Raw genomic sequence first — 13428 nt, forward strand, 5'->3', positions numbered from 1 at the left:
GAAAATAAATTGGACTTATCAAATGCAACATACAAAGCAAAAAAACAAAAAGGCAGCATTTTAAAGAAACTCAAGGGAAAAATATTTTTTTAAACGAAGGATTTTGGATTCCAACAAGCAGTCTTTCAGATATCAAGACTATAGAAAAACAGTATCAAACACATAAGAACTCAGGAAATAGTATACTCACAAGGCCTACTTGTCAAATCTAATTAAAAACAAGCACTATTCAACTAAAAAATGATTAGAGAAACTTGGCAAAAGAACTGATAGTGAATATTTAATATATTAAATTTTAGAACTAAGCCTAAAAGTACAGGTGAGAACAGAAAAAAGCATGTAAATATTATATGCAGAGATAATGCAACTAATAAATGAGAGAAGACAGAAGTGGAAAACAGAATAAGTTCATTGACTATTGCATGCACTATAAGTGAAAGTCAAGGGATCCTATTTACAACTGACAAGCCAGATCACAGAAAGCTAAATTTTTAAAAATAAGGAAGAAAGGAGCTCTAAAAGTCATTAATATAAACTCTGGGCTTCCCTGGTGGCTCAGTGATTAAGAATCCGCCTGCCAATGCAGGGGACACGGGTTCGAGCGCTGGTCCGGGAAGATCCCACATGCCACGGAGCAACTAAGCCCGTGCACCACAACTACTGAGCTTGCGCTCTAGAGCCCGCGAGCCACAACTACTGAGCCCATGCACCACAACTACTGAAGCCCACGCACCTAGAGCCCGTGCTCTGCAACAAGAGAAGCCACCGCAATGAGAAGCCCACGCACCGCAACAAAGAGTAGCCCCCACTCGCCGCAACCAGAGAAAGCCCATGCACAGCAACGAACACCCAATGCAGTCAAAAATAAATAAATAAAATAAATAAATTAAAAGAAAAAAAGATAAACTCTAAAACAAAAAACAAAATTATAGGAAGAATAATTCCTGTAACATGGAAGTGAATATCTGTTAACAGTGGGGGTGAGGGAGGGAGGGAGGTGAAGGAGATGGGAAGAAATTTTATTTTTAAATATTGTGCAAAGATGTAAAATTATACTTTCCAATATGTTAAAGTCAACTTAATCTAAGTTTCATAAGCATGTTAAAATAATTCATATTTCAATAAAGGGCAAACACCTGTATGAAGATTCTTGAAAAAATCATGGAAAATGCATTTTTTAATATGGAGTTTTACATAAGGGAACATGCATTAATATAAAGCAACATTATCGAACAATATTAATTTTCTGCCCTACTTCACTTGCTCTGAGCCCTCTTGATATACATCATCAACTGGAAAACTCTATCAACTGTGTTTGGTGATTTGCATCCAGTGTGACACTCTGATGTTTTATTCATCTGCTTGAAATTGAATTATTTTTCCTAAAAATAAATAAATAAAACAAAAAACATATACCAAAAAGTACGCCAAAAGCAGAGCACCAAAAATCAAAGAATATAGAAAAAGAAATATAGTGAATATAACAGAATCTAAGAAAATTCAACTCAAAGCTATATATAAGAGACTGTGTTATAATAAAGTGATCCAGAATGGCTGAAAATGAAAGGTCTAGAAGATAATGGTAATCACCTAAATCTGAATCTCTCCACATATCATCCCAGAAAAAACCACAAGACCAACAAGGACCAGAAATAACACCATCTATGACCAATGCCTTCAGCATTATTAGGAGACAAAACATACCACAAACTTCAAATAACCAGCGAGCAGAGAAATAAACAACCAATTCTAACAGAGCTCCCACTGCTGCTGCAAGTCTGTGAGTACACAGAACAGAGAAAAGGAAGGCTTAAGAGACTCCATGAAAAATAAGAAAAAGAGATGAAAAACTTAAAGCACAGACAAAATCACCTTCAGAATTAGAATGTCCCACAGTAAGGCCAAACACTGGTCCAAGATGTGGTACTTCACACAGTCAGCTACATTTTAAAGGGCTTGAAAGTGAGAGGAACAATAGTGGCAACCACAGAGATGCACCGCTACTGGAAAAGAGGGAGATACACAAAGAAGCGGTGGTACCCCTCAGATTCATGGAAGAAAAAGAAAGGAGGAAAAAAAATGAAGGGTCTTGAAGAAAAAAACTGAAACATTCCAACCTCTCCTCCCCACCCTCCCAGTACACTAATATCAACAATACCATCCATAAAAGAAACTGTACTTCACTAGACTGAAGTACACTAAAGTGACAAAAGGGAAGCTTTTGTCCAGGAAATGATAAGAATAAAAGAAGAAATTCCAAACTAAGCAACTATAAAACAAAAACAGAAAATGCAAAAAAAACATTTCAGTTTATGAACATTCTCCTCTAATCACCAACCCAGAAAAAGAAATTAACACATTCCAAACAAATTTGAAAGAATCGTCTCCAGGTTAAGAAAAACCTAGAATCAGGGGCTTCCCTGGTGGCACAGTGGTTGAGAGTCTGCCTGCCAATGCAGGGGACACGGGTTCGAGCCCTGGTCTGGGAAGATCCCACATGCCGCGGAGCAACTGGGCCCGTGAGCCACAACTACTGAGCCTGCGCGTCTGGAGCCTGTGCTCCGCAACAAGAGAGGCCGCGACAGTGAGAGGCCCGCGCACCGCGATGAAGAGTGGCCCCCACTCGCCGCAACTAGAGAAAGCCCTCGCACAGAAACGAAGACCCAACACAGCCAAAAATAAAAATTAATTAATTAATTAATTTTTAAAAAAACCTAGAATCAGAAATTTAAAACTCAGACCATAAAATGACAAAAAAAGGAACAAATGAAATGAAAGTTGATAAAATTCCGGAAAAAAACTGAAAATAGATAAAACCATCTCAAAAAATAAAAATGGGTCTCCAAAGAAAAACTATACAAGTAAAAATCTAAAAGAGTCACTGAAGAAATACAAGAAAACAATGAGAAAATGAAGGGACTAACCTATAGCAGGGGTGTCCAACACCCGGGCCGTGGACCTGTACTGGTCTGCAGCCTGTTAGGAACCAGGCCACACAGCAGGAGGTAAGCAGCAGGCGAGTGAGTGAAGCTTCATTTGCCGGTCACCATTGCTCGCATTACCGCCTGAACCATCCCCCACCCACCCTCCCACCCCCCAGCCGTGGAAAAACTGTCTTCCACGAAACAGGTCCCTGGCACCAAAAAGGCTGGGGACCACTGACCTATAGGATAGCGCAGAGAAAAGAACAAAATGAAAATAGGTATGCTGCATTTCACATAAAAAGAAGTGGAATTAAGAAAACATGAATGGGCTTATTTTTGCTTTAAAGCAATGTAAGAATAAAAAAGAAATCAATAAAATTGGTTATCAACAGGGGTGAGGGATGTGGAATAGGGAGTACAGGATGGAAAAGCAAGATAATTTCAGTATATCTTTCTCTACAGACTTAATTTGTTCAATAAAGCAAACTTTCTACAGAACGCAAAAATAAAATTAAATCAACAAGAATGGGAAGAAAACTAAAAAGCAATGCATAAACAATCAGTTGTACGGTACATTTTAAAGTACCTCAAGAACTTTATTAAATATAAAAGGTCTAAACACATCAGTTTAAAAAAAGAGAGACTGTCAGCCCATATAAAATTAGAAAGATCAAACTCTGTGCTACCCACAAGAAACTCAAATAAAGACATAGCTAGGTAAAAAGTTAAAATACCGGGGGCTTCCCTGGTAGCGCAGTGGTTAAGAATCTGCCTGCCGGTGCAGGGGACATGGGTTCGAGCCCTGGTCTGGGAAGATCCCACATGCCGCGGAGCAACTGGGCCCGTGAGCCACAACTACTGAGCCTGCGCGTCTGGAGCCTGTGCTCCACAACAAGAGAGGCGGCGACAGTGAGAGGCCCGTGCACCGCGATGAAGAGTGGCCCCCACTCACCACAACTAGAGAAAGCCCTCGCACAGAAACGAAGACCCAACACAGCCATAAATAAATAAATAAATAAATAAATAAATAAATGTATGTATGTATGTATGTATGTACGTATGTATGTATGTATGTTTTAAAAAGTTAAAATACCAACAAATGGTGCTGGGAAAACTGGATACACACAAGCAAAAGAAGGAACTTAGACCCCTATCTTATACCATATACAAAAGCTAATACCACAAAATGGATCAAAGACCTAAATATGAGTTAAAATTTTAAAACACTTAGAAGAAAACATAGGGGAAAAGCTTCATGACACTGGATTTGGCAATGATTTTTTTGGTTATGACACCAAAGCACAAGAAACAAAAGAAAAAATTAGATAAATTGGACTAAATTTAAAACTACTGTGCATCAAAAGATATCAACAGAGTAAAAAGGCAATCTATGGAATGGGAGAATATATGTGCAAAACATATATCTGACAAGGGGCTAACTATCCACAACATATAAAGAACTCCTACAATTCAATGACAATGTAAATATACTTACCCTAAAAATTGTTAAAATGGTAAATCTTATGTTATATATATTTTACCACTACACACACACACACACACACACACACACAAAACATCTCATACTATACACAAAAATTAGCTCAAAATGGAACAAAGACCAAATCATAAGCACTAAAATTAAAAAACTCTTAGGGATCAACTTCATGACTTTATATTTGGCAACAGATTCTTAGATACGATACTAAAAGCATAAGCAACCAAAGGGGAAAAAACAGATAAGCTGGACTTCATTAAAATTTAAAACTGTTGTACATCAAGAAACATCAAGAAAGTGAAAAGACAACCCCAAAAATGAAAGAATATATTTGCAATTAATATACCTGATAGGTTTAATATGCAAACTATTAAGAAAACCACCAAACAACAAAAAGACAAACTGCACTGTATAAATGGACAAAGGCCTTGAACAGACGTTGCTCCAAAGAAGCTATACAAATGGATAGCAAGTACAAAAAAGATGCTCAAGCTCATTAGCCATTAGGGAAATGCAAGTCAAAACCACAATAAGAAACCACTACACACCCACTAGGGTGGTTATGATAATTAAATAATAAAAAATAACAAGTGTTACCAAGAACAAAGAGAAACTGGAACCCCAGCACATTGTTGATAGAAATGTAAAATGGTGCAGCCGCTGTGGGGAAAAAAAGGAATGAAGTACTGCTACACGCTACAATATGGATGAACCTTGAAAACATATGTTAAGTGAAAGAAGTTAGTAACAAAAGCCCACATATTGTATAATTCCATTTATAAGACACGCCCAGAATAGGCAAATCCATAGAGACAAAAAGCAGATTAGTGGTTGCCTAGGGCTGGGAGTTGGCGGGGAAAAGGACAATGACTGCTGATGGGAACTGGTTTCTTTTTTAGTTAATGAAAATGTTATAAAATTGATAGTGGTGATAGTTGTACAACTCTGTGAACACACTAAGAACCAAGAATTATACTTTAATTTAGTGAATTATATAATATGTAACTATCTCAATAAAACCGACTATGGAAACATATTAGGATTGCTAGGCAATACTGAGGGACCACTTGAGGTTTGTGCTCTTAAATATAACATGAGCACTGTTGTGCTCCTTAGGTAGGGACACATAATAGGTGGAGAATTGGATTTAACCAAAATTGGGTTTTCCCAGGGAGTACAGTAGAAATTAGAAATAAGTTGAGAGAAACACAAGCATGTGGAGGCTAAACAATATGCTACTAAACAACCAAGGAATCACTGAAGAAATCAAAGAGGAAATCAAAATATACCTAGAGACAAATAAAAATGAAAACATGACAATTCAAAACCTATGGGACATGACAAAAGCAGTTTTAAGAGGGAAGTTTATACCAATGCAAGCTTACCTCAGGAAACAAGAAAAACCTCAAAGACACAACCTAATCTTACACCTAAAGCAACTAAAGAAAGAAGAACAAACAAAACCCAAAGTTAATAGAAGGAAAGAAATCATAAAGATCAGAGTAGAAATAAATGAAATAGAAACCAAGAAAACAGAAAGATCAATGAAACTAAAATCTGGTTCTCTGAAAAGATACACAAAATTGATAAACCATTAGCCAGACACATCAAGAAAAAAAGGGAGAGTGCTCAAATCAATAAAATCAGAAATGAAAAAGGAGAAATTACAACCGACACAACAGAAATACAAAGGACCATAAGAGACAACTTACGAGCAACTATATGCCAATAAAAATGGACAACCTAGAAAAAATGGACAAATTCTTAGAAAGGTACACTCTCCCAAAACTGAACCAGGAAAAAATAGAAAACATGAACACACAAATTAAAAGTACTGAAATTGAATCTGTGATTTAAAAACTCCCAACAAACAAAAGTCCAGGACCAGATGGCTTCACAGGCCACTTCTAACAAACATTTAAAGAAGAGTTAACACCTATCCTTCTGAAGCTATTCCAAAAAACTGCAGAGGAAGAAACACTTCCAAACTCATTCTATGAGGCCACCATCACCCTGATTCCAAAACCAGACAAAGATACCACAAAAAAAAAGAAAATTACAGGCCAATATCACTGATGAACATAGACGCAAAAATCCTCAACAAGATACTAACAAACTGAATGCAACAATACATTAAAAGGATCATATACCATCATCAAGTGGGATTTATCCCAGGGATGGAAGGATTTTTCAATATCCACAAGTCAACCAATGTGATACACCACATTAACAAATTGAAGAATAAGGACTTCCCTGGTGGCACAGTGGTTAAGAATCCACCTGCCAATGCAGGGGACATGGGTTCGATCTCTAGTTCGGGAAGATCCCACATGCCACGTAGCAACAAACCCCATGTGCCACAACTACTGAGCCTGCGCTCTAGAGCCCGCATGCCGCAGCTACTGAAGCCCGAGCACCTAGAGCCTGCACTCCACAACAAGAGAAGCCACTGCAATGAGAAGCCCACACACAGCAACGGAGAGCAGCCCCCGCTTGCTGCAACTAGAGAAAGGTCGCGCGCAGCAACGCAGCCAAAAGACCCAATGCAGCCAAAAAAAAAAAAAAAAACGAATTGAAGAATAAAAACCATATGATCATCTCAATAGATGCAGAAAAAGCTTCTGATAAAATACAACATCCATTTATGATAAAAACTCTCCAGAAAGTGGGCATAGGGGGAATCTACCTCAACATAAAAAAGCCCACATATGACAAACCCACACTAATAACATATTCAATGGTGAAAAACTGAAAGCATTTCCTCTAAGATCAGGAAAAAGACAAGGATGTCCACTCTCGCCACTTTTTATTCAACATAGTTTTGGAAGTCCTAGCCACAGCAATCAGAGAAGAAAAAGAAATAAAAGGGACCCAATTTGGAAAAGAGGAAGTAAAACTGTCACTCTTTGCAGATGACATGATGCTACACATAGCAAATCCTAAAGACACTACCAGAAAACTACTAGAGATCATCAACAAATTCGGTAAAGTTGCAACATACAAAATTAATACACAGAAATCTACTGCATTTCTATACACTAACAACAAAAGATTAGAAAGAGAAATTAAGGAAACAATCCCATTTACCATCACATCAAAAAGAATAAAATACCTAGGAATAAACCTACCTAAGCAGGCAAAAGACCTGTACTCTGAAAACTGTAAGATGCTGATGAAAGAAATCAAATAAGACACAAACAGAAGGAAAGATATACCATGTTGTTGGATTGGAAGAATCAATATTGTCAAAATGACCATACTACCCAAGTCAATCTACAGATTCAATGCAATCCCTATCAAACTACCAATGGCACTTTTCACAGAACCAGAACAAAAAATTTTTTAATTTGTATGGAAACACAAAAGACCCAAAGCAATGTTGAGAAAGAAAAACGAAGCTGGAGAAATCAGGCTCCCTGACTTCAGACTAGACTACAAAGCTACAGTCATCAAAACAGAATGGTCCTAGCACAGAAACAGACATATAGATCAACAGAACAGGATAGAAAGCCCAGAAATAAACCCACTCACCTATGGTCAATTAATCTACGACAAAGGAGGCAAGGATATACAATAGAGAAAAGACAGTCTCTTCAATAAGTGGTGCTGGGAAAACTGGACAGCTACATGTAAAAGAATGAAATTAAAACATTCTCTAACACCATACACAAAAATAAACTCAAAATGGAAGATGGGCTCCCCTGGTGGCACAGTGGTTGAGAATCTGCCTGCCAATGCAGGGGACACGGTTTCGAGCTCTGGTCTGGGAAGATCCCACATGCCACGGAGCAACTAGGCCCGTGAGCCACAACTACTGAACCTGCGCGTCTGGAGCCTGTGCTCCGCAACAAGAGAGGCCGTGATAGTGAGAGGCCCGCGCACCGCGATGAAGAGTGGCCCCCGCTTGCCGCAACTAGAGAAAGCACTTGCACAGAAACAAAGACCCAACACAGCCAAAAATAAATAAATAAATAAACAAATAATAAAAATAAAGGAATTCCTTTAAAAAAAAAAAGGAATAAAAACCTAAACATAGGACCAGATACCATAAAACTCCTAGAGTAAAACATAGGCAAGATGCTCTTTAACATAAATCGCAGCAATATCTTTTTGGATCCATCTCCTTGAGTAATGAAAATAAAAATAAAAATAAACAAATGGGACCTAACTAAACTTAAAAGCTTTTGCACAGCAAAGGAAACTATAACAAAACGAAAAGACAACCTACAGAAAGGGAGAAAATATTTGTAAACGATGCAACCAACAAGAGATTAATTTCCAAAATATACAAACAGCTCATATAGCTCAATATCAAAAAAACAAACAACCCAATCAAAAAATGAGCAGAAGACCTAAATAGACATTTCTCCAAAGAAGACATACAGATGGCCAAAAGGCAAATGAAAAGATGGTCAACATCACTAATTATTAGAGAAATGCAAATCAAAAGTACAATGAGGGGTCCAGTTTCCTGGTGGTCCAGTCGTTAAGAATCTGCCTTGCAATGCAGGAGATCCAGGTTCGATCCCTGGTCGGGGAAACAAGATCCCACATACCGTGGGGCAACTTAAGCCCACACACTGCAACTACTACTGAGCCCAGTGCTCTACAGCCCACACGTCACAACCAGAGAGCCCTTGTGCCACAACTACTGAGCCTGCACGCCACAACTAGAGAGAAGCCCGTGTGCTGCAAAGAAAGATCTTGCATGCCACCACAAAGATCCCACGTGCCACAATAAGGCCCGATGCAGCCAAATAAATCAAAAAAAAAAAAAAAAAAGGATAGTGAGGTATCAACTCACACCAGTCAAAATGGTCATCATCAAAAAGTCTACAAATAAATGCTGGAAAGGGTGTGGAGAAAAAGGAACCCTCCTACACTGCTGGTGAGAATGTAAATTGGTACAGCCACTATGGAGAACAGTTTGGAGGTTCCTTAAAAAACTAAAAATAGAGCTACCATATGATCCTGCAATCCCACTCCTAGACATATACCCGGAGAAAACCATAATTTCTAAAAGATTCATGCACCAAAATGTTCACTGCAGCACTATTTACAATAGCCAAGACATGAAAGCAACCTAAATGTCCATCAACAGATGAATGGATAAAGAGATGTGGTATATATATATACAATGGAATATTAGCCATAAAAAAAGAATGAAATAATGCCATTTTCAGCAACATGGATGGACCTAGAGATTATCATACTAAGTGAAATAAGCCAGACAGAGAAAGACAAATATCATAGGATATTGCTTATATGTGCAATCTAAAAAAAAAAAAAAAGGACACAAGTGAACTTATTTCCAAAACAGAAAGAGGCTCACAAACACAGAAAACAAACTTATGGTTACCAAAAGGGAAAGGGTGGTGGAGGAGGGATAAATTAGGAGCCTGGGATTAACATATACACAATACTATGCATAAAATATATAACCAACAAGGACCTACTGTACAGCACAGGGGACTATTCTCCATATTTTGTAATAATCTATAACTGAATTGCTGTGCTATACACCTGAAACTCACACAATACTGTAAATCAACTATACTTCAGTTAAAAATTAAAAAAAAAAAAAAAAGAAGTTGAAAGAATATTCAAGTGAATAGTTAGTATAACCATGAGACCTAGGTTAGGTAAGAAGGTAAGTGAGGACATGACAGGATGATGGACAATGAGAAGGTGATAGCCTGGAATTAGACGTCCTAGTGGGGCTGAAGGATTATTGGAGTTAGGGTATTAGAAGGAGTGAGTTGGAAAAGATAGGTGGTGGTGATCTTGAAAGTGGCATGATTATTATTGACAGGCTCAATCAGGGTTCCTCACTGGAACCACAGAACACAGAAAATGAATCAAATGTTTTCCTTACTTCTCCCAAGGATGGTACATAACTGGTTGGTACTATTCTAGATGCAGAGGACAGAGGTTAATGCATTACATACAATGGATGCCTGAGGACATTAGGCTTACTTCTCTCTCAGAAATCCCACTTGAGAAAGGCTGAGATGGTATGATCCATGGGAGCTGATAGCCAAAAGGTAAAGGAAGTGAGAGGACAGATAATGAATCACAGCTTAGGTTGAACTACAGAAACTGCAACTTTCATATTCTTCAGTCTAATATGTACGTATTAAAATCACCAAGAATGATGGCAAGACTGACAAAAAGAAAGACAGCAAGTGATATGTTAAAATTTTCAACGAATGGCCAGGAAAGGGGGTGGGGTGGGTGACCAGGAGGATAGTAGATGACTTCTTCAAGGTGGAGTAGCAGGCGTAGCAGAATGGTTTGTGCTTCAAACTAGGTTTTCCAGTAGTCTGGAAGCAACAACAAGGAGTAAGAGGATACTTACCCCACCTCCAGGTCAGTGGTATTGTGTTGTAAGGAAGAAGAAACAGCCAGTACCTGAGAAGGTACAAGGAGAAGCAGTACGCTCAGAGGACAGCCATCTTTCAGTTCAAGCAAGAAGATGAAGAGAACTTCCACAGAGAGGGTTAAGAATGTCGAGGATTTTTTGGATCACTGACCCAAATTCCAGAGGGCAGAGTCATTTTGACAGCAGGAGTGGGAGACTGAGTCATATTAGAAAAGTGCCCCCAGATGACAGATTAGAGTCATGGGATGAGAATCTAGGTGATGAGAGAAGCTATGGGAAGCTTGAATTTCTTGGGGGTGTCCAAGGTAAGCAGATTTAAGGCAAGATAGGATTAGTCCAGGTTATCTTTTTTTTTTTAAACTTTTTTTTTTAATGAGAGATTGATTGAAGTAATTTTATTTTATTTATTTATTTATTTTTGGGTGCGTTGGGTCTTCGTTGCTGCACGCAGGCTTTCTCTAGTTGTGGCGAGCGGGCGCTACTCTTTGCTGCGGTGTGCGGGCTTCTCACTGCAGTGGCTTCTCTTGTTGTGGAACACAGGCTCTAGGTGCATGGGCTTCTGTAGTTGTGGCATGCGGGTGCAGTAGTTTTGGCACACGGGCTTAGTTGCTCCACGGCATGTGGGATCTTCCCAGACCAGGGCTCGAACCCGTGTCCCGTGCACTGGCAGGTGGATTCTTAACCACTGTGCCACCAGGGAAGTCCTGGTTATCTCTTAAAGGAGCAGTACTAGCCAATGCCATGACAGAAATGTTCTATATCAGCAGGATCAAACATGGTAGCCACTAGTGCCTACGGAGCACTTGAAATGTGACTCATATGGCATTCACAAAAATGAAAAGAATATCAGTGAACTGTGGGACTATTTCAAGTGACCTAATACACAGGTAACTACAGTCCTTGTACAGGGCAAGGAACAAAATAACATTTGAAGAAATAATGACTGAGAACATTCCAAACTTGATGAAAACTATAAATCCACAGATCCAATAAGTTCTAAAACCCACAGGAACAAGAAGCATCTTTTTAAAAAAGCATAGTGGGACTTCCCTGGTGGTCCAGTGGTTAAGAATCTGCCCTCCAATGCAGGGGACACAGGTTCAATCCCCAGTCGGGAAACTAAGATCCCACGTGCTGTGGGGCAACTAAGCCCACAAGCCACAACTACAGAGCCCCCACACTCTGGAGCCCACACGCAATGAAAGATTCCAAATGCTGCAACTAAGACACAGCCAAAAATAAATAAATAAATAAATATTAAAATTAAAAAAGAGTGAAAAGGCAAGTCACTCTGACAGAGCTGTCATACCTCACAGAATTTCTAGTCAGAATATGTATAAAAAAATACAAAAATAAATAAATAATAAATAAATAAGCATATCATAATCAACTGTTAAAAACCAGTGTGATAGGGACTTTCTTGGTAGTAAGACTCCCCACCTCCACTGCAGAGGGCATGGGTTTGATCTCTGGAACCTCATGGAGCAGCCAAAAAAAAAGACAAAAAAAAAAACAAACACAAAAAACAGTGATAAAGGAAAAATCTTAAAGCCAGAGGAAAAAAATGAACACAGAGAAAAAATAAAGATTATACCAGATTTCTTGGAAACAATATAAGCAAGAAGACAGGGGAGCAAAATCTTTTAAAATACTGAAAGAAGAAAGTTAACTTACCTAAAATTCTTAAACCTACCAGCAAAATCTTTCAAAAATGAAGGCTGAGACTCACAGACATAGAAAACAAATTTATGGTTACAAAAGGGGAAAGGGGGCTGGGGAGAGGGATAAATTAGAAGGTTGGGATTAACATATACACACTACTATATACAAAACAGATAACCAACAAGGACCTACTATATAGCACAGGGAACTATATTTTGTAATAAACTACAAGGGAAAAGAATCTGAAAAGGAATATATATAGAATATATATATATATATAACTGAATATATATAACTGAATCACTCTGCTGTACCCCTGAAACTAACACGATATTGTAAATCAAGTATACTTCAATAAAAATAAATAAATAAAAATTTAAAGGTAAAAAAAAAAAAATGAAGGCTACTAAATGTAATATGATATCCTGGATTAGATCCTGGAACAGAAATAGGTTAGTAGTGGAAAATCTGGTGAATCTGAATGAAGTCTAGAGTTTAGTTAATGCAATAGTGTTAATGTCTTAGTTCTGAGACATGCACCATGGTTATAATGTTAAAAAGATGTTAACGTTAGAAGAAAGTGAGTGAATGGTATAAAGAAACCTGTGTACTATCTTTCCAACATTTTAACAAATCTAAATTATTCCAAACTAAAAATTTTATTGAAAAAAAAAAAGACAAAACAGAGACTTTTCAGATATACTAACACTGAAAGAATTAATTGCCAGCAGACCCACAAACAAAAAACAAAGTCCTTCAGGCAGCAGGACTGGATTGTGGGCCTCCCTCCATTTAATTCATATGTTCAAGCCCTAACCCCTAATGTGATGGTATTTAGAGTTGCCTCCTTTGGGAGGTAATTATGACTAGATGAAGTCATTAAGGTGGGACCCTCATGATGGAATTAATGCCCTTATAAGAGGAAACACCAGAGAGCTTGCTGTCTTTCTCCCAGTATATGC

General features: G+C 38.2%; 1 protein-coding gene across 5 annotated transcripts in view; it reads right to left on the bottom strand.

The window, feature by feature from the left end:
• UIMC1 (ubiquitin interaction motif containing 1) overlaps positions 1-13428 on the bottom strand; it is a 138489-nt gene that overhangs the window by 90805 nt on the left and 34256 nt on the right. The gene's annotated exons all lie outside the window — the stretch shown is intronic.

This window comes from Balaenoptera acutorostrata, chromosome 2, assembly GCF_949987535.1.
Source record: "Balaenoptera acutorostrata chromosome 2, mBalAcu1.1, whole genome shotgun sequence".
Lineage (NCBI taxonomy): Eukaryota > Metazoa > Chordata > Mammalia > Artiodactyla > Balaenopteridae > Balaenoptera > Balaenoptera acutorostrata.